Source organism: Gekko japonicus, unplaced genomic scaffold, assembly GCF_001447785.1.
Source record: "Gekko japonicus isolate JY-2015 unplaced genomic scaffold, Gekko_japonicus_V1.1 scaffold2594, whole genome shotgun sequence".
Taxonomy (NCBI): Eukaryota; Metazoa; Chordata; class Lepidosauria; order Squamata; family Gekkonidae; genus Gekko; species Gekko japonicus.
Window position 1 is genome coordinate 159,806 of NW_015171580.1, and position 22,048 is coordinate 181,853.

The 22,048-nt window shown below is 49.5% G+C and overlaps 1 protein-coding gene across 1 annotated transcript in view; it reads left to right on the forward strand.

Moving 5' to 3' along the window:
- The window catches only part of LOC107117662 (guanine nucleotide exchange factor DBS-like), a gene marked incomplete at both ends in the record, with an annotated part of 237,080 nt that overhangs the window by 153,307 nt on the left and 61,725 nt on the right, over positions 1-22,048 (forward strand). The gene's annotated exons all lie outside the window — the stretch shown is intronic.

A 22,048-nucleotide genomic window follows, 5' to 3' on the forward strand; every position in this document is an offset into this window, starting at 1 on the left:
AGGGGGCGGGGCTTTGTCATGTGCCCCGCCCCCATACCTCACCCAGGGGAACTGCGATCCCCCGCAATCCCCCCCGAAATGACCTCTGCTTATCTATATATATATATATTGTAAGCTGCCCCGAGCCTGCCTCGGCAGGGAGGTGCGGGATATAAATTTAATAAAATAAATAAATAAATAAATAGGATCCTGTTGTGCAATTTTCCATCATTTACTGCGTCATGTTAACATTTACGCTCTGCTTCAGCTCTGTGTTTTTAGACTTCTGGTTGATCCTGTAACCCAAATCCTATTTCATTGTGTATTGACTGTCCCATCTTGTTGATTCCACTCTGTGTAATCCGCCATGAGTCCCAAAGAGAAAGGTGGATTATAAATAACGTAAAAGAATAATAATTATAGTAATGACCGATGCCGATGAAAATTCTTAGTACGCCATCTGAATCATTCAAAGATTACCACCAAAAGAGTACCATCACTAGCACTTTAATTGTTAATTATTGGATTGCTTTTAATGTTTAATGTTGTTGTGAATTGTTTAATTTTTTTTTTTTACAGCAAATTTACACAGTAGTGTAGACAGCAGTTTTTAATGATGTGTCCAAGTAACTTTGTGAAGCATTTTGTACAGCGCTACCCTATTGCCTGTGTAGAAAGGCCCTCTTGAATTATTCAGTTTTGCATAGTTTGCGGAAAGTTGGTGGCAGGGAAGGCTTCCCGGAATGCAGTCTTGGGAGCTTCTTCGTTCGTGACGGAGCCCATCTTCTTGGTAATAAGAATTGTATTTGAGAAGATTAAGACAGACAAACTAATCTATACCCTTATCTTAAACTAGGGCTGACTCTCCTTCCGGAGAGAGCGTAGTGGTGTAATGGTTTGCGTCAGGTGATGGCTTTGGAGTGTACTAATGATAAGGACCCAATTACACGTCACATTCTTCTCGTGCCCTCCTGGGTCCACGTTATCAGAGATGCATTGCTATCAGATATGCGTTGCAAGTTCCATGCCAGGAACTTAATTTCCAAGAACATGCAGAGGTCTGCTTTGAACCAAGACCGCAATATGTAGGGAGAGGGGCGCTTAAACCTCCCCTGCCTCCTCCCCATGCTCCATTTCCTCCCCTGCCTCCTCCCCATGCCCCATTTCCAAGAACATGCAGAGGTCTGCTTTGGACCAAGACCGCAATATGTAGGGAGAGGGGCGCTTAAACCTCCCTTGCCTCCTCCCCATGCTCCTTTCCAGAGCAGAAACAGCTCTGGTGATGGGGTCGCCAACCACCAGGAGATCTTCCGGAATTACAACGGACTTCCCCGCTCCAGAGGTCACTTCACTTGGAGAAAAAGGCTGCCTTGGAGGGTGGACTCTTTGGCGTCACATACCTGCTGAGCTCCCTCCGCTTCCAAAGCCCTGCCATCCCCAGGTTCTGCCCCCAAATCTCCAGGAATCTCCCAGCCTGGAGTTGGCAGCCCTACCTGGTAGTCCCCTGTTGCCCCTTTGAGGCAACTTGTGTGTCCCCATGCAGAACCTCGGTGGAAAGGGTAAGGCAGGGGTCCCCAACCTTTTCGAGCCTGTGGGCACCATCGGAATCCTGACACGTGGTGGGCACAGTGACAAAATGGCTGCTACGGGAGGCGGGGCCACACAAGAGGAGTAATTTTTTTAAAATAGGCTGGGGAAGAGAAGTGATGGGGGGAACACCGTAGCAGCTCCTGCCACCAGAATAATGTTACTTTTTGTTGTTGTCCAGTCGCACAGTCGAGTCCGACTCTTGGCGACCCCGTGGACCACATCACGCCAGGCCCTCCTGTCTTCTGCCACCCTCCAGAGTTTGCTTAATTCCATGTTCGTTGCCCCGATAACACTGTCTAACCATCTCGTCCTTTGATTCTTCTTTGACCTTCAGTCTTTCCCTGCATCAGGGTCTTCTCCAATGAGTGCTCCCTTCCAGGGGTCATTTCGTAGAAAAAGAGGTGCAGGAGCTCATTAGCATAACTCATTAGCATAACTTATTTGCATATGCCACACCCCCTGACATCACCGGAAGTGTGACAGAAGGCAACACCCACCGCTCAGGCTCCACTGGACTGTTTTGGACTGCTAGCTATTGGTGGGGGGGGGACGTGCAGATCTGTCCTCGCAGAGGAGGGAGAGCTTGTACCTGAATAAGACTTGGTCTTAAAGGTGCCACTGGACTGTTTTGGACCTGTTGGCTCTGCAACTTACCTGGCTGCTTCTTGCTCTGACTGAGGGCTGCTGGGAGCAGGGGGTGGGGCTTGTTGCATGTGCCCGCCCCCTGGGCTCTTTACTGCCGGAGCTCCGCTCCTGTGCGCTCCTGCAGGAAAGGACCCCTGCTCCCTTCTCCTTTGGTGGCCAAAGTCTTTGAGCTTCAGCTTCAGTCTCTGGCCTTCCAGGGGACAAGTGAGGGTTGATTTCCTTTAGGATTGACTGATTTGATCTCCTTGCAGCCCAAGGGACTCTTCAAGAGTCTTCTCCAGCACCATAATTCGAAAGCATCTGTTCTTCGGTGCTCAACCTTCCTTATGGTCCAACTCTTGCAGCCATACAGTACTACTGGGAATACCATTGCTTTGACCATATGGACCTTTCTTGGCAGGGTGATGTCTCTACTTTTTATTCTGCTGTTATTTTAACATGCATATTATTATTATTTTATTATTATTTATTAGATTTCTGAAGGCCGCTCTGCAGGGAGGGCGGGGTATAAATCTCAATAAATAAATAAATAAATAAATAAAATCGCCCAACCCCGCAAGTGGACGCTGGCGATTTACGGCATTAAAACAGATAAAATACGATCAACGTGATAAAATTATTACGAAGCACTAATAGAACCACCAGTCCAGAGGGCGACCGATCCCCTTTTTGCCAGCTGCCATGCTCGCCGTGCAGCAGGGTGGGGAAGGGAACGCGGGGCCAAAAGGTTAAAAAGGGTGCCAGTTTTAACCGTCGCTTCCCTCAACCAAAAGCCCGGCGGAACATCTGTGCCTTACAGGCCCTGTGGAATTGCATCAGATCCCGCGGGGCCCTGATGTTCTTTGGCAGAGAGTTCCATGAAGGAGCCAATGAGATCTGTGCACATTCACGCGATGCTCTGTTCCAATGACCTGTTCTTCGGACATTTGCCGCTAATGTTCCATTTACACGGTTGTGAAATCAGCTGTTTTGCTGTGCAGGGAGGTTCTGTCACATTCTTTTCTGTTATCGCTCGCCGGGAAGGAGCATGAAGTCAGCTTGTGGCTCAAGAGCTATTCCTGTTGTAGGGGAGCCCTGTGAAATCCCATTCTTTAGAAATGAGTCAGCTGTCACTGCAACAAATCCGCTGAGGTTGAGAGAAGGCTTTGGAATTTCAGGGTTGTCAGACTCTGGCGCATTTCCTGATCCTTCCTTCCTTCCCTATTCTGTAGATTCTTGCTTTAAAATAAAATGACTCAAATACTTCTGCATTCTCACCTATTCCGCTTCAAGAGGAAGCAGGTTTGCTTTTCTCGTTAATGGACTGAAGCATGCCAGCTGTATAGCTGTATTATCAGAAAGCCTGTGAGGTCTATATAGGGATGCCAGCCTCCAGGTGGGACCTGGGGATCCCCTGGAATTACAGCTCATTTCCAGACTATCGGGGGTCATTTCGTAGAAAAAGAGGTGCAGGAGCTCATTAGCATAACTCATGACCACAACTTATTTGCATATGCCACACCCCCTGACATCACCGGAAGTGTGTCAGAAGGCAACACCCACCGTTCAGGCTCCACTGGACTGTTTTGGATTGCTAGCTATTGGGGGGGGGGACGTGCAGATCTGCCCTCGCAGAGGAGGGAGAGCTTGTACCTGAATAAAACCTGGTCTTAAAGGTGCCACTGGACTGTTTTGGACTGGGGGACCGGGGGGGGGGGCTCTGCAACTTACCTGGCTGCCTGGGTGCTTCTTGCTCTGACTGAGGACTGCTGGGAGCAGGGGGCGGGGCTTGTTGCATGTGCCCTCCCCCTGGGCTCTTTACTGCCGGAGCTCCGCTCCTGCAGGAAAGGACCCCTGCAGACTACAGAGATCAGTTCCCCCTGGAGAAAAATTGATGTTTTGGAGGCTGGGCTCTGTGGCATTGTACCCGACTGAAGCCCCTCCCCAGGCTCCATCCCCAAATCTCCTGGAGTTTCTCAACCTGGATCTGACAACCCTACCCCCCCCCCCTCAATCCCCTGCCAGTGGCCAGGAGGGACCTGGCCATCCTAGCTCCATACACGCACTTGTTAATGAACGTAATCCTTGTTAATTGCTCATAAGTAGCCCCAGGTCTTTTTTTGTAGAAAAAGTCCAGCAGGAACTCATTAGCATAAGAGGCCACACCCAGCAGAAGAAACTCATTAGCATATTAGGCCATGCCCCCTGACTGCACCACTCATTAGCATATTAGGCCGCACCCCCATGTTACCAGAAGTGTGGTCATCCAGCCACACCCACCTTTTGCTTCTTATTCTCTTTACCTTGTTTGTTGTCAAACCAGGGCTCTTTTTGTGGCAGGAACTCCTTTGCATGTTAGGCCACACACCCCCTAATGTAGCCAATCCTAATGAGTTCCTGCTGTTGGGTGTGGCCTATTATGCTAATGAGCCTGCTGGGTGTGGCCAACTCGGGAGCCAGCCGGAACTCCGTTCCTGTGCGTTCCTGCCCCAAAATAGCCCTGAGTAGCCCCATGCAGCTGCCAGTGTGGTGTAGTGGTTAAGATCAGCGGACTCCGCTCTGGAGAACCGGGTTTGACTCACCCCTCCTCCTCCTCATGAAGCCTGCTGGGTGACCTTGGGCCAGTCTCAGTTCTCTCTGAACTCTCTCAGCCCCGCCTACTTCACAGGGTGTCTGTTGTGGGGAGAAGAAGGGAAGGCGATGGTAAGCCTCTCCGAGACTCCTTCAGGTAGAGAAAAGCGCGGTATGAAAACCATCTCTTCTTCTTATTTGAAGACTGAGAAAACGGCACTGGCGAAAGGGGGTACTGAACGCTTCTCCTTGTCCACTGTTTCCCTAATCGGAATACCGCCCTCCCATCTGTGCATCTTCAAAGCTGTAGTTAGCTCTGCCGGGGCAAAAGATACTCAAACATCCCACCCCCACCACACTATGAAGCTAATTTCGGCTTGAAAGATGGTAGTGTTTCCCTCAGGGAGAAAAAGGTTGAAACCTTTTCCCCACAATCCTGTTTTCCCAGCCCCTGCCCCATAGGATGCTCAATAGTTAAAAAGAGATACCTTAATCATTTATTGTGATTGTTGTTGTTGATAATTCTCACAGTCAGATATTTGACTGGTAGGTGGCATTCTGCAATTCGGAATCCAGCCACGTTCTTGGGAATTGCAGACATATCGTAGTAGTAGTAGTAGTAGTAGTAGTAGTAGTAGTAGTAGTAGTAGTAGTTTATTATTACTATTACTATTATTACAGCAGTATCTCGCCTTTCTGCCAGTGTTAGCACCCAAGTGATCTGAATAAAACCAAAAAAGGGGAGAAAAACACAGCCCTGCATGAGAAAGGTAACCAGAAAGGGGGGAAGCGAAACCAACCAGTTTGGTGTAGTGGTTAAGTGGTTCTTGAAAAAGAGCAGTTTCTGTCAAGAGCTCTTTCAGCCCCACCTACCTCACAGGGTGTCTGTTGTGGGGAGGGGAAGGGAAAGGAGTTTGTAAGCCGCTCTGAGACTCCTCTGGGTAATGAAGGGCGGGGTATAAATCCAATCTCTTCTTCTTCTTCTCCTCCTACCTCACAGGGTGTCTGTTGTGGGGAGGGGAAGGGAAAGGAGATGGTAAGCCGCTCTGAGACTCCTCTGGGTAGTCAAGGGCGGGGTATAAATCCAATCTCTTCTTCTTCTTCTTTTACCTCACAGGGTGTCTGTTGTGGGGTGGGGAAGGGGGAGGAGATCATAAACCACCTTCGGGTAGTGAAGGGCAGGGTATAAATCCAATCTCCTCCTCCTCTTCCTCCTCCTCTTCCTCTTCTTCTTCTCTGCCAGCCATTTAAACCTAACAGCTGGCCGGCAGACCTGGTCAGCTGTTAGATTTAAATGGCTGCGAGCCACTAAACCCCTCAGTTTTGCTCCCCCCCTTCGAAGCGGGAGGAAGTGAAACCGATGGGTTAAATGGCTGGCTGCCTTTTAACCCTTCTCAGGTGTCCCCCTTCCCTTTCTCCCGGCCATTGCGAGCCACAGCTGGGAGAAGGGTGGAAGGGGAGTCCCTTCCAGGGTGGTCCCCGTCCCCCCCCCCCAGCAGAAGAACTGTTAAGTCTGTCTTCTTCAATTGGGTACCGATATCTGAATTTAATTTAAGTTGCCCATTTGTGTGCGTTGAGGGCAGTGTTCCCTCTAAGCTGAGTTAGTGTGAGATAGCTCACAGTTCTTTAGCCTCCGGCTCACACATTTTTGCCTTCGCTCAGGAAGGAGGGCTCCAGAGCAAACTCATTTATGCAGTAGCCAAATCGCTTGATCACAGCTTTAATGCCAGTTGCTCACAAAGTAGGATTTTTGCTCACAAGACTCCACAGCTTAGAGGGAGCATTGGTTGAGGGACATTTGGCTGTGCTGTGGAGATGAGTGTACTCATGTGAGTTGCAGCTGCACACAGTGGTTGTATGTTGAAGAGTAGGTGCCATGTCTTGTGTGTGGCCTGTTTGCATGTGTGTAGGCGGTGATGGAAATGTGTGTGTTGCAAGGTCTAAATTCAGTCATTATAGGGTTGTGTGCTTACCTTGTGTGCTGTTGTTTAGACTGACCTGGAAGGTAACCTGGCACAAAGCCAATGGGGAGATAGCCTGGGAAACTGGAGCCTACATTGGTTAATGCATTCAGGTGATTTCCTTCTAGGGGTCAAGAAGAAAGAGGAATCTCCATTCCTAACCATTTGGTCTGTCTGTTTGTGCTTGTAACAGTAAGGATGTCATCTTTAGTGCTTGTTGTTTTGTAGATTTCCCATGTATCCTTCCCTTTAGAAATAAGGATTTTTTACATTGAAAGAAAATGCCTCTTCTCCAGTGAACAAAGATCCATTGCAAACTCTGAATATTTAACTATTTTTACCAAATTTTCCAACAGGTGGAAGGGGATCTGTTTTGGCAGTGCATTGGGAGTGTGTGTGTGTGTGTGTGTGTGTGTTTGTAAACAGGATGTATGGCAGGTGCTTTCACACATGCTAACTAATGCCGTTTCAATCCACTTCAGTGACCATTTGCAAGTGGATTTTGCCATTTCACACATTAAAATCCAGTTGCGAAGGGCACTGAAAGTGGATTGAAAAGTGCGTTATGCACTGTGTGTGAAAGTGGTCTCTTTTCTCTTTCTCACTCGTCACTTCCACCATGCGGCTATCCACCCCCATAGGCGTAATCTTCGTGGGGGCGGTGGGGCTTCAGCCCCCGCCGAAATTTTCAGGAAGGTACTCAGCCTCCCCCGGGAGCCACCCTTGCTCCTAGCAAAGCAATGCCTCTGGCCCAGCCCCAGCCCCCCCCGGGAAATTGGAAAGTCTACACCCTTGTCCACCCCCGCCCATGAAACCATTCATCAGCTAAATTTATGTCTTTTTATCAGCATTCTGAATGAAAAGATGTTTCTTGCCTTTTGAGTCATCGTTTCACTATAATTCCACTTAGTCAAATATCCCATTCACAAACTCACCAGACCACGCACACAGATTGCCCATTCACTGCCAAACAGTACCCCTTCTACCCACACACTCACCCTTTTCAAACTGCCTGTGTATTCCATTTTAGTTAGTGGTTGCTAATGGATTTTTTTCTGTCATTTCAAACCAAACCGTTTTAGTAACCAGCTGCTAGCGGGATTTATTTACTTGTCCATACAAATCTGTTTGCATCGGGTTAGCAAAGGCTGTGGTCACATGGCAAGCCTATAGCGATTTGTTCCCGCTATATTTTTGATTGGGGATTTTTTTTTGCGGGTTGAGATGATCACACATCCCTCCCCGAACCGCTTGTATCATGCGTCGAGGCTTCAGGCACCGTCCAGATAGCAACTGTTATCCGTGAACGCTCAGTGGAGCTTCCATGGACAGAGGCAGTATAGCACTGATTATCCAATGAAGAGGGGGTCACAGTAAAATTGCCAAGCTTGTGAGTGTCTCCCCCCTTCCGGCCAGTCTGCTCCAGAAGAGGCAGTGCTGGGGGAGGTGGGCTCTGGGCTCGGCCAGGCACGTCTACTCCAGCCCAGGCGAGGTGAAGAGGGAACACACAGTGCCAGGGAGTGAGGTAAGAGAACCCGGACGAAAGTGCCCACCCGCCTTCAGGTAAGAGAACGCGGACGAAAGTGCCCACCCGCCTTCAGAACACTCCTCTACTGGAGGCATTGCGGGGAGCCCCACTTTGCTCCGAGCCTACTGTGGAGGGGGAGGGGCTGTCCTGCGGCAGTTGACCAGGCGTCTGCGGGGCAGATTTCCAGGTGGAGGTTCTTTCATAGGGCAGGATGGATCAGACCTGGCAGAAAAAGAAGCCAGTCAGCAAGAGGAGACTCGCTTGGTTTGGACGATCAAGGAGGTGCTCTGCCGCTTGGACAGCAAGGACTGGAACTACAAGCTGGCCGCATTCCTCTTTGGCCAGAGAACGACACCCCACACCGCGATGGGACACAGCCCAGCGGAGCACCTGTTAGGACGGCGCCTGACGACCCAGCTGGACTGCCTCCATCCAGATTGAGCGCCGGAAGAGGAACCGGCCACGGAGTCACCTGAGGTGGCCAGAGGGTTTTTTCCTGAGGGCCCGATCTACGCCCGGAACTATACGCAAGGCCCGCCATGGATTCCGGCCCAGGTGGTGAGAGTCCGGGGACCCAGATCCTACGACGTCTCCAGTGAAGACAGCCAGATACTTCACCGCCACATCGACCAGCTGCGGCGACGGGTACTGCCACATGACCCCGAGGACTGCAAGGACCCAGACACCCCGGAGATTCCCACTCCGCCCCAGCTACTGGATGACCTGGCCCAGCAAAGTGAGGTTTCCGTCGGGGCCCCTGCCAACCACACGACCGGGCCCCGAGAAACAGCGCTACCTGCACTCCAACCGGCAACACCGCCCATCTCGCAGCTGAGTGCTCCGGTGTCACTTTCCACCCCGGTTCCCGCACCTCACCGCTCCACGAGAACTTGTAAAGACCCTTCCTACTTGCAGGGTTATGTGTGTGGGTGTCTTTTGGACCAAGGGGGGAGGGGTGTAATGTATCCATCTCAGACCACGTGCGCGGCCATTTCGCCACGCGGTCAGGCGAAGCGACCGAGCTTCGCTCTCAGTAACAATGGGACAAGCGGATCCTAGCCAGCACCTATCGGCAGGCTAGGCTCCTGGCCAAGAGCCTATGGAACTCTCGACCACTGTAAATGGGGAGCGGGGTTTGTGCACATATAAACCAGCCTGCGAGCTGGGTACTCTTGTATTGTTCTGAGCTGACTTTAGTGTTATTGCGGAACCGGTGAGATGCCTTGACTCCATTGACAAAAAAGTCCAAGGGAGATTGTGGTGTATTCAAAAACGCTTACGTGAATCGCCGCATGACTCTCCATGTTAAGCTTCGAGCCAGAGGAAGGCTCCTCCGAGCTAACTTACTATTGGTCGCTCCACAACAGCGACCAATCAGAACGGCACCGATTCCCTGCGAGGGAAGAACTCTCATTGGACGTTATCCGCACAACCTCATTGGTTGTTTATTGTAAATAGGCGTGGCTACATTAGCCTGGGAATGTTTAAAAGGAGCCTAGCTCCCAATGTTAAGTTGTTCTGGTTATGACTTCTTTCAAGCACTTGTTCGTACCTACAATAAAGCTGATCACTTTTGTTGAAATCACTCTCCGGATCTTTGTTAGCGGCGATCTAACAGAGATCATGCAGTGAAAGGGGGCAGGGGGGGAAAGGTGCACTGTTTGAAATGACCATGGCACTTCAGAGACGGCTCATTAACAGAAGAAAATTTGCTGTATGAAACCCCCCATCCCTGTATCGCTTGACACGAAATCGAGCCAACAACGAATAACATCCGGTTTAGAATGGCAGTGTGAAAAGGGTCAGAGACAAGCCAGCTGCACATAGTGTCAGCCGTTCAACACACACAAACACCTCCTCCTCAGCATACAACTGACGTGTGTAGCCACAACACAGAAGTGCATGTGTATGTCCCTGTTTCTCCTAACTGAACTTAGAAAGGCCTGTTTATCCATTGTATTTCCCTCACACTCTCTTCCGTGAGGGCAACATTCACGGTTCTCCTGTCCTCCATTTTGGCCAGTAACGGTTTTACTGGTTGTCTGTCGTGAGTCTGTGGAGCCTCCGTAGGTTAACGGTTTTCGCGCTGTGGGCTTTTTAGGAAAGGGGGGAGGTTAAGGAAAAAAATGCTATAAATAATGAATAAATGAGGCAGTCGGCCTTTGTCCCTGCGCCCGGCGATGACAATGGTTGTCAATAGGTAAGCATAATGCACCCGGCAGCAGCTGCCCGAGCGACATTTCATTGGCTGGTCTCATTCAGTTCCATCCCCAGCTGAGCACCTAAGCAGACAGAACCACAACCGGCAGGTTGGCTGCTTTCCAAAACATCTATCGTTTTCACTTTGTTCCGTGCTGTATTCATCTAGACCTGGTTGGCAGGTCACCTCCTATCCACCGGAGGGGTATGGGGGGGGGTAGGATTGTCAGATCCAGATTGAGAAGATCCTGGAGTTTTGGCGGTGCTCCCTGGGGAGGATAGGGACCTCAGAGGGGTACAATGCCACAGAATCCACCCTCCAAAGCGTCCATTTTCTCCAGGGAAACTGAGCTCTGTCCTCTGGAGATGAGCTGTAATTCTGGAGGATCCAGGGCTCTTTTTGTAGAAAAAGCCCAGCAGGAACTCATTAGCATAATAGGCCACACCCAACAGCAGGAACTCATTAGCATATTGGGCCACACCCCTGACAGCACAGCTCATTAGCTCATAACCCACATGTTACCAGAAGTGTGGTTATCCAGCCACACCCACCTTTTGCTTGTTATTCTGTTTACCTTGTTTGTTGTCAAAACCCAGGGCCTTTTTGTAGCAAGAACTCCTTTGCATGTTAGGCCACACACCCCTAATGTAGCCAATCCTAATGAGTTTCTGCTGTTGGGTGTGGCCTATTATGCTAATGAGTTCCTGCTGGGCGTGGCCAACTCCGTTCCTGTGCGTTCCTGCCCAAAAATAGCCCTGGGAGGATCCCCAGGTCCCACCTGAAGAAACGAAGGGAAGAGATTGGATTTATACCCCACCCTTCACTCGGAGTCTCAGAGCGGCTTACAATCACCTTTCCCTTCCCCTCCCCACAACAGGCACCCTGTGAGGTAGGCGGGCCAGAGAGAGCTCTGAGAGAACTGCTCTTGAGAGAATAGCTCTGAGGGAACTGTAAGTGACCCAAGGTCATCCAACTGGCTGCATGTGGAGGACTGGGGGAATCAAACCTAGTTCTCCCAGATTAGAGTCTGCCACTCTTAACCACAACACCAAACTGGAGGCTGGCATCCCTATGGTTAGTGCTTGGGTGGGAAGTCAAGGAAATTTGGGGTCGCTACACAGAGGCAGCCAATGGCAAACCACCTCAGTTCGACCCTCACCTTGAAAACCTACAGGGTTGTTGTAAGTCGGCTGCGACTTGACAACACCTTCCTCCACCCTCACGCATCTGGAGTATAGGCCTGTAAGCTACCAGTTGCTTGGCCAAGTCTGAAGCTTTTCTTCAGCCTCTGCTTCTATAGTGGCTCTTTGAGGTCCCTCCCAGGGAAGAGGACTGACAAGTTCTTCTCTGCTGCTGTTTCAGGGGTCTGTTTCAGGAGATTTCCCTTTGCATCTGAGGTTTTGCTCAGGCATGAAAGAAGAAAAGGAAAAGGAGTTGGGGGGGGGGCAGCAGTGAAGAGCAGTGTAGGAGCTTGGAATTTGGAAAGTAGCTGAGAGGAGCACCAAAATTGTTTTAATGAGGATGTAACTTAATATTTTGTATTGTTATTGTTTTATCTGGCAAATATGCCTTGTAAGCCGCCCTGAGCCTCCGGGGAGGGCGGGATAGAAATGTGAATAATAAATAAATAAATAAATAGGAGCAGAGCTGTGTGGACTGCCATTCCAGTCTGCTTTCACCCCTTTTACTGCCGCCGCCATGGTGGACAGTGCATTTGCATGATGGCCCCATCTGCAAGCAGCCTGGGATTCTAGCTTGGTTGTCTCCACATCTCTCAGCCTGGACACCAGCAGACTTCTGAGTTGACATACTGGTATATTTGTAGAGCCACACCTGTCCCGTGCCTGCCGGCAACGCCCTGTGCCTTAATTGCCAACACCTCCCTCTGCTTCCCGGGGAGCAGCCCCTATTCGAGGGCAGCTGCCACCTCAGTCAGTTTAATTAACAGTGTGCTCTCATGTGCAACCGGGATGGCCAGTCTGGCAGAAGTCAAGCATGGGAGGCTTTTATAGACTCTGCCGTGTTGCTGTGATACCACCTCGGAAGGAATTTAGCATGGAAATGACAGTGTGGCTGGTGTTTGCCTTCAATAAGATATGGCCTTTTCCGCATGGGTTTTTTTTCCCTTGGTTGGTTCTAGCCATGTACTTCCCCTGATTTCCATATGCATTTCTGTGCCTTTAGTTTTCACTTCATTTGTTTGTTTGTTTTTCTCTTGGGGTCTTCCCAGCTATTTTGAGACCACTTTTACCCCGATGTTTTTCTGCAAGCCAGTTTCGAGTTGCCTTTTTCCTAGTGTGCAGTGTTTCTATTGTGTGGTTGTTTTTTGTTCCACCCACTTCCATCACACTTGTCAATGGCTGGACGCTCGTTATTGCTAACCCACTCCCTCTCCCTGCAAAATGAGTGATTTCAATTTTTAAAGGTCCTAAAATATCAATATAATGCTGTAGTGTTGTAATGGCAGCTTAAACAGGTTCTCTGAAGTATCAGCTTTTATTTTTTAAAGAAAGTAAGTCTCTAGTCTCTTCCCTGTTGGAGATATGGATAGAGATTTACTTTAAAAAAACACTGGTAATTCAGAGAACTCGCTTTAACTTTCATCACAGCACTACAGTGTTACATCAATATTTTAGGGTCATTTTTTAAAAATAATGGGGGTGGCTATGACATCACCAATAATGACACCAATGGCGACAGCACCCTCCTTTGAAAATCCTCATTATTTAAGCCACATACAGAAGAAAATAAACTGATTCCACAAATGTAAAAATGCACAGCAGGGCAGACACGTGGAAGAACCCTGTAACTAGAGTTGTTGGCCGGTGCCTTTTCTTTTCTCTTATTATTCATTCATTCTGTATATGGAGACCCTGTGAGCAGCATTGCTCAAGAATTGTCATTTTCATGTCCTGTTTGAGAGTGCCCAGAGGCCTCTGGCTGACTGTTGTAGTAAGCAGGTGATTGGATTAGGTGGATCTTTCAAAGCAGTTCTGAATCCTAACCTGCACGTGCCAAAGAATGAGGTGATTGCTGGTATGGCAGAGCAGGGGGGGGACTGCATTCAGCTGCTATTAGGATACTACTACTTCTCCTGATGAGCTGATCTCTGTGTTCTGGAGATCAGTTGTAAGTCCAGGAAATGTCCAGGTCCCACCGGAGTTTGGCAACCCTATCTATAGCCCCACCGCCAAACAGCTCTATGGTGCCCAATGTGCCCAGTGCTGTGCAGTGATGTAACCCGGAAGGGACATTGTGCTAGGCACATCATGGAGGGATGCTTTAGTGTTCTGCCAAAAACTCTATGGTCACTGTAGAGTTTTTGGCCAAATGCTAGAACATCCCCTGCCCAACATGCCCGGCATGAGGATGTCACCTACAGGTGACGTCATTGCGCCTGGCACGTCGGGCACCAGAGAGCTCTTCGGGGGCGGAGTTCTGGATAAGGAGGCCCGAAATCAGGGGAACCCCTGCCCCCATTAGGAGGAGGACAACCCTACGTATCTACTACCAAATATGACAGCCCCCCCCCTCTCTTGCTGTTGGCAGCCTGGTAAGCCTGGCCCAGTGGGTAGATAAAGCAAAATGTGTGCATTTCTTTATCAGCCTTCCTCACCGGGACTCAAGGCAGATTACAAAACATTTAAAAGAATGCAGTGCAAAGATATCCAACAGACTAAGGTGTGATTAAAAAAAAAAGTGGATGCATTTCCCAAGCAAAAACGAAACCAAGGCAGGGAACGAAACTCCAGTATTTCTGTCTTCTGTGCTCATCCCCACACTCTGCGTCCAAACTTTGCCCTAAAATTCAAAGCTGCCTCTCACAGGTTGGCAGCCAAAGCAGTAGGTGCGGAGACCGGCGTCTGCACCTAAGGAATTTTTGTCTTTGTTTGCTTTGGAGCCACAATCCAAAAACAAAAAATACCAGCGGAAGAAAGAGCTCCCTTCTTCACCACCAACGGAAGGAGTCACTACGTCCAAGTTGCTAGCTGACATTTGGAAAAGTAGCAGTTGAAACCCTTCTATCCCTGGGTTTCTGCCCTGCCAAAGAAGCGCCACTTACTAAATTTCTGTAAGGCTGTTGCTAAAAGGCACGCAGGCAGGACTACAGGTGATGCCAGCCTCCAGGTGGGACCCGGGTATCCCCTGGAATTACAGCTCATCTCCAGACTAAGAGATCAGTTCCCCGGAGGGTTGGGCTCTGTGGCATTGTACCCCACTGAGGTCCCCATCAATGTTCCCTCTAAGCTGTAGAGTCCTGTGAGCAAAAATTCTACTTTTTGAACTACCGGCATTAAAGTTGTGAGCAGGTGATTTGGCTACTGCACAAATCAGTTTGCTCTGGAGCCCTCCTTCCTGCGCTAAGACAAAAATGTGTGAGCCGGAGGCTGAAAGACTGTGAGCTAGCTCACACTAACTCAGCTTAGAGGGAACACTGGTCCCCGTCCTCCCCAGGCTCCACCCCCAAATCTCCAGGAGTGTCCCAACCTGGATCTGGCAACCCTCCCGACCCCCTGGATGGTTGGCAGTTCTACACCATATGCTAAACTGAGCCAGGTGCACTTGCTTCGGGAGGATGTTGCTTTAAAAAAAAAAAAAGTTTAATTAGATGCTTGTGTCATCCTTCTAAAGCTCAGGATTTTTAAATTATTATTATGAGCCAGTTCATCTGGCTCGTACATGCAGAATATGACTAAACAGTCAGGTCAGATCTGATCCAGAAGAGCAGCTTCCTAGATGTCAGAACTGCAGCTGCAAAGCACCCATCTTGGAGGAGCAACCAAAGCGGGGTGGGAAAGGGTGTTGGAAACATAGGAGCCTCCTGAAGATTCTGTGCTTTCTTGAGAATGGTAGAGCCTCTGCTTGGCATGCGGAAGGTCCCAGGTTCAATCCCCGGCAGCTCCAGCTAAAAGGACCAGGAAGGAGGTGATGGGAAAGACCTCAGCCTGAGACCCTGGAGAGCTGTAAAGAGGGGCCGTGGCTCAGTGGTAGAGCCTCTGCTTGGCATGCAGAAGGTCCCAGGTTCGAACTTCGGCATCTTCAGTTAAAAAGGACCAGGCAGGAGGTGGTCTGAGACCCTGGAGAGCTGTAAAGAGGGGTTGTGGCTCAGTGGCAGAGCCTCTGCTTGGCATGCGGATGGTCCCAGGTTCAATCCCCGGCAGCTCCAGCTAAAAGGACCAGGCAGGAGGTGGTCTGAGACCCTGGAGAGCTGTAAAGAGGGGTTGTGGCTCAGTGGCAGAGCCTCTGCTTGGCATGCGGATGGTCCCAGGTTCAATCCCCGGCAGCTCCAGCTAAAAGGACCAGGCAGGAGGTGGTCTGAGACCCTGGAGAGCTGTAAAAAGGGGCCGTGGCTCAGTGAAAGACCCTCTGCTTGGCATGCAGATGGTCACAGGTTCAATCCCCGGCATCTCCAATTCAAAGGACCAGGCAGTAGGTGATGTGAAAGACCTCTGCCTGAGACCCTGGAGAGCCGCTGCCAGTCTGAGTAGACAATATTGACTTCGATGGACCAAGGGTCTGGTTCTCTATAAGGCAGTTTCATGTGTCAGATGTTTCCCTCTCCCAAAAGTGGTTGGTACGTACCCTCCCCCTACTTCCCGTCACCAGTCATTGCTGTGGGGGAAATTAATTCATTTGTACCCTGCCTTTCCCCCAAATGGGGACCCAAAAAGGCTTACTTTGTTCTCCTCTCCTCCAAAGAAGAAGAAGAAGAAGAGATTGGATTTATACCCCCGCCCTTCACAACCCAAAGGTGTCTCAGAGCGGCTGACAAACTCCTTTCCCTTCCCTTCCCCACAACAGACACCCTGTGAGGGAGGTGGGGCTGAGAGAGCTCTGACAGAAACGGCTCTTTTTCAAGGACAGCTCTTATCAGAACTACGGCTTGCCCAAGGTCATCCAGCCAGGTGCAGTGGAGGAGTGGGGAATCAAACCCGGTTCTCCCAGACTAGAGTCCACGCACTTAACCACGACACCAAACCAGCCATATTCTCCAGGGGGAACTGATCTTATTTGTCTAGTGACCAAGTGTAATCGTGAGAGGCCTCCAGGTGACACATGGAAGGTGGCAACTTTACCGAGGAAGGCACCTCTTTTTCCCCTTTGTCATCTGTATTCACTAAGAATAATAAATACGTTTCTTTTCTTCACTAAGAATATTCGGAACAGGACGTTTCCATGATTTGTGACGCTTTCTTCCTGTTTGTCATCCGCGTCTTCGCTCAAACACAGACCCGTTTCCTCACTGATATTACCAGAAACTTCCCTTTTGTTTGCCTGTTTTCCTGGTTCTTTCTTTCTGTTTCTCACACCTACCTGCACTGTGTTGTGGAACCGTTTCCTGCACGATGTACCCGGAACGTTTTTCTTTGTTTGTTTTTCTTTTGTCAAACGGTCTTATTCAACAACCAGAACAATGCTGTTGATGGCGGAGCTTCCAGAACTGCAAAAAAACTGGTTTAAATGAGCAATTCTGATAGCTGTTTCATGCATTGCATCAGGAAGGCCGTTACTGGGTCATTGCTGAATCAAGGCCTTTCTCAGCACAAGCGTGTTGTAGGGTTGCCAACCTCCAGGCGATGACAACCGATCTCCTGGTGACAGAGATCAGTTGCCCTGGAGAAAAATGGCTCCTTTGGAAATTGGTCTCCATGTCATTGTAACCTGCTGAAGTCCTTCCCCTCCCCAAACCCCGCCCTCCCCAGGGTCCAGCCCCCATAGGGCTGCCAAGTGGGGGCGGGGGGCGGGTAAACCCCCGCTTTGGAGGGCCGATTTCCGCTGCCGCAGAATCGGGCCCCGGGGGGAACCCCACCCCGGTGTGCGTGTCACCAGGAAGTGATGTTATAACGCCGGGCATGCTGGGGGCAGGGCCATGACCATCCGAGGGGAAACTCTATGGTTTCCCCTCAAATGGTCGTGGCCCCGCCCCCAGCGTGCCCAGCATCATAACATCACTTTCTGGTGACGTGCGTGCGGTGCGCGCGCTCCGGGATCCACCCGGGAGTCCCCCGCTGCGGAGGTAAGCTATACTTGGCAACCCTAAGCCCCCAAATCACCAGGAATTTCCCAACCCAGAGCTGGCAACCCCGAGCAGGGAGAACGCTGGACAGAGTTACTTAGGGAGGCCAGCCTGCAGGTGGGACCTGGGGATCCCTTGGAATTACAGCTCCTCTCCAGACTACAGAGGTCAGTTCCCCTGGAGAAAACGGAGGCTTTGGAGGTTGGACTCTGGGGCAATGTACCCCTGTTAGATATGCGGAGTAGCAGAGATAAAGAATATGCAGCGACACAAATGTATTAACTTTTCAAACGGGAACTTGTGCCTGCTAGTGAGGGAAGGGTTTACTGGGAGATTAAAGAAAGAAAAAAATGAGAATAAATATTCTCACTAGCTGTTGATAAGAACATGAGAGAAGCCAGTGTTGGATCAGGGCAATGGCCCATCGAGTCCCACACTCTGTCACACAGTGGCCAAAAATACCAGGTGCCATCAGGAGGTCCACCAGTGGGGACAGGACACTAGAAGCCCTCCCACTGTTGACCCCCCCCCCAGCACCAAGAAGACAGAGCATCACTTGCCCCAGCCTGAGAGTTCCTATCTATACCTTGTGGCTAATAGCCACTGATGGACTTCTGCTCCATATGCTTATCTAATTCCCCTTTGAAGCCGTCCATGCTTGTAGCCGCCTCCACCTCCTGTGGCAGTGAATTCCATGTGTTAATCACTCTTTGGGTGAAGAAGTTCTTCCTTTTATCCGTTCTAACCCGACTGCTCAGCAATTTCATGGAGTGCCCACGAGTCCTTGTATGAATCTCTAAGCTACATCTTTACTCTGGCTTTTATAAACCTCATGTGAGGACGAACTAGAGGAGAAGAACTAAGAGCAATAATCTGAAATGCAGTGCTTAGTGTCTAGCCCATCCCCAAAGTATTGATTACCCAACTGGAGAATCCAAATGCTAACTAATTATGCATTTTGTCACTTTGCTCTGGTGGCAAATACATGCAGGCTCTAGCATTGGGTCCCTAAGCTAACTAGCTAGGACATCAGCACACGTTAACAAACAGTTAATTCTTTCATGGCTACAAAGAGAGAATTTGCAAATCCCAACAAATCCCAACAACCCAATAACCCCACTGGGGTCCCTGTAATCCCCAGGCTCAGTCCCCAAATCTCCAGGAATTTCCCAACCTACATCTGGCAACCCTAACCCCACCACCAGCTGGTGGCCAGGGGGGACCTGGCAACTTTAGCTGAGTCACATGTAGGGTTGCCAAGTCTTACCTGCTGTTGGAGCGGGGGGCTCCCGGCTTGTTCCTGGAGCGGGCGTGCATGCGCCGCAACCCCGTCACCTGGAAGTGACGCGACCACTACACCTCTATCACATAATGTGTTCATTTTTAGGCCGTAACCTTGAATAATTCAAGCCAGCATATGTGCCTCAGAACTGGCTCCTTTCCTGGCTTGGCATTGCTTGGTTTGCTGCCTTCTCCATCTGCTCATTTGTTGTTTTCCCCCTCTGCTTTCAACTCTCCTGCTGCTGCTCCCTTGCAAAACCACTCTTCCTTCTTGATAACTGTTTTTCCCCCTGCTGGTTATTTGAAACATTGGCCTTATCTGTTCTCCACAGCTACTTCTAATGTAGTGTTCTTGGATGAAGATTAGAAGGGGTTGACAATCAGGAGGGCAGAAAATGAAAACAGGAGCTGGGTCCTTATATAATTGGATGTAAAAATGGCAGCCTTCATCTGTGTTCCGGACTTGGCCCATTTTGCATAGATCTGGCTTCTGCAGTTGGAGTGACTGTAAAGGTTTCAGTTGGTTGTTGAAGTTTGGCTCCCATTGGTTCCTTGCGGCCAATTTCATAGACTGTAGAGTCAGTCAATGGCCTCAAAGAACTGACGATGATATAGGCGAGCTGATTTCCTGTGGACAACCGTAATGAAACAGAACCAAGAACCTTGCATTATTTCCTTCCCAAAAAATGATTGTCACAGTTACCAAAGCAGTCCCATTGTGTTGCTCAGTAAGTAGAGAAGAAGAGAAGAGATTGGATTTATACCCCGCCCTTCACTACCCAAAGGTGTCTCAGAGCGGCTTACAAACTCCTTTCCCTTCCCCTCCCCACAACAGACACCCTGTGAGGTGGGTGGGGCTGAGGGAGCTCTGACAGAAACTGCTCTTTTTCAAGGACAGCTGTGCCAGAGCTTGTGACTGACCCAAGGTCACATCAGCAGGTGCAAGTGGAGGAGTGGGGAATCAAACCCGGTTCTCCCAGATTAGAGTCCGCACACTTAACCACTACACCAAAGCAGCCATGTTCTCCAGGGGAACTGTTCTCCAGGGGAACTGATCTCTGTCACCTGGAGATCAGTTGTAATCCCAGGAGATCTCCAGCCACCAGCTGGAAGTTGGCAAGCCTAATGGATGCACACAGATCTCTTAGGATTGCCATTCTCCAGGTGGTACCTGGAGATCCCCCAGAATTACAACTGACCTTCAGACGACAGAAATCATTTCCCCTGGAGAAAATGGCTGCTTTGGAAGGTGGACGTTATGGCATTATACTGTACTGAGGGTCCCTCCCCTGACGAAACCCTGACATTTCCAAGCTCCACTCCCAAATCTCCAAGAATTTCCCAAAGCAGCTCTGCTCTCCAGAGATGAGTCTTGATATTATAGCTGATTAGATTACCAAAACACCATGGGTTAGAAGAATTACACTTAAGTGTGAAAGAATTCCGGCAACATACCTACTGAATTCTGGCATCATATATACTGGATGTATTTCTTCTAACTGGTGCGCTAATGAATTTGTTTTTAATGGGTGTAATAAAGATCTGTTTTTTCTTTATGATTTTTGTACTGTTTCGTTGGATTTTGGACTTTACCCCGAGGTTTTGCTCCGCCCTCTTCCAGGTTTGACTCTGCTCTTTCTTTAGACTTAGCCCCTTATCCCGCTCTGAAACCGAAAAGTCCTCACTTCCTGCAAGTGTGACATGATGTGAACAATAAAGGAACTGTATAAATGCTAAGACAAATGTTTCAGGCTGCCAAGTCAGAAGCGGCGCTGGAGTGGGGGACTCCACCGCTGCTTCGGTACTGTGCGTGCACGCGCTTTGTGTGCGTGCGCCACAACCCCATCACCCGGGCACGCTGGGGGCGGGGCCACGACCATCCAAGGGAAAAACATAGAGTTTTCCCTCAGATGACTGCGGCCCCGCCCCCAGCGTGCCCGTGTCACTTCCGGGTGACGTGCACGTCACGTGCTTTGGGGGTGAGGTTCCCCCCGGGGCCCGATCCACCGCCAGCAGGGAATACCCCTCTGGGACAGGGGTTTCCCGCCCCCCCCGGGGGGGACTTGGCAAGTCTAGCTATCCTATCTGTGGCAATAATAATCATCATGCCTCTATTTTTTTGTTTTTCAATCATTCTAGCACTTCTAGTACCTACACGCAAGGCTTAAGGTCGACCATTGCTCCCTGAAGAGCTAGATTTCTTCATGCGTAGAGTGCTTTTTCGCTTTAAATTTAGGGAAATGTTTCCTGTGTACACACACACCTCCTTGCAATCTTAAGGAAAAGGATTCCTTGGGAAGGACTGATGTTTTATGATTGTGCTGAACATACCGCTTAGTTCTAAGCGGTAGCAGAAAGCTGCGTTCTACTGGGCTTGCCTTCAAAGTCAACATCCCTGCCTTCATCCCCATGACAAGACAAACATTTGCTGTACTTGATCCACATCCCCCACTGTGTTTTTCTGGCTTACCTCTTTAAAAACCAGAGTCTCTTTGTTCGGCCATTCTGGAGCGACTAAGTTACCAAAAGGCTCCTTTTCATATTGTGGGTTTTTCATATCCTGTGATCATCTGAACGCCTGTGCCGGATTCAGAGCCGGCCTTAGCAAATAAGGCATGGTGGGGGGGGGATCTGTTGTTCTGCAGTGATGCCTGAAATGTATTATGATAATGCCTTTCTTTTGCACCTGAGGGTCATTGTTTTCTATTCCCTGCTCAATTAGTACACCTGACTCCTGCCTTGCAGATAATGCACATAGAAGCCACATGGTTTTGTGTTGGTTTTGTGTTTGTCCATGCTCTGCAGCACACCAGTGTTCCCTCTAAGCTGAGTTAATGTGAGCCAGCTCACGGTTTTTTTAGCCTCCAGCTCACACATTTTTGTCTTAGCTCAGGAAGGGTGGCCCCAGAGCAAACTAACTTTGGCTACTGCATAATCACGCACAGCGTTTATGTATTTGTGGCTCTTCTGCTATTGAGGATCTCTCCCATTACATTTTTGATTGCTCATTGTACTCCCAACCTAGGTCAAAATTTTTATCTGGTACTTTATCAGTTTTAAGCTTTTACTCAGTCCCAGAGAAGATTATATTTTTGCTAGCCGATGCCAATGCCGATATATCCAATGGAATGGCTCTATTTGCCTTGGCTGCAAGGAAAATACGGGCCAATGCTGCTCCTAGCTAATACTGATTTTAGTGGGTATGTTGTGAATTAATTAACTGTTCATAATCTCGGTTTTATGGACTTATAATGTTTGGACTGTATCTTATTTTATACAATTTTTATGTTTTATTG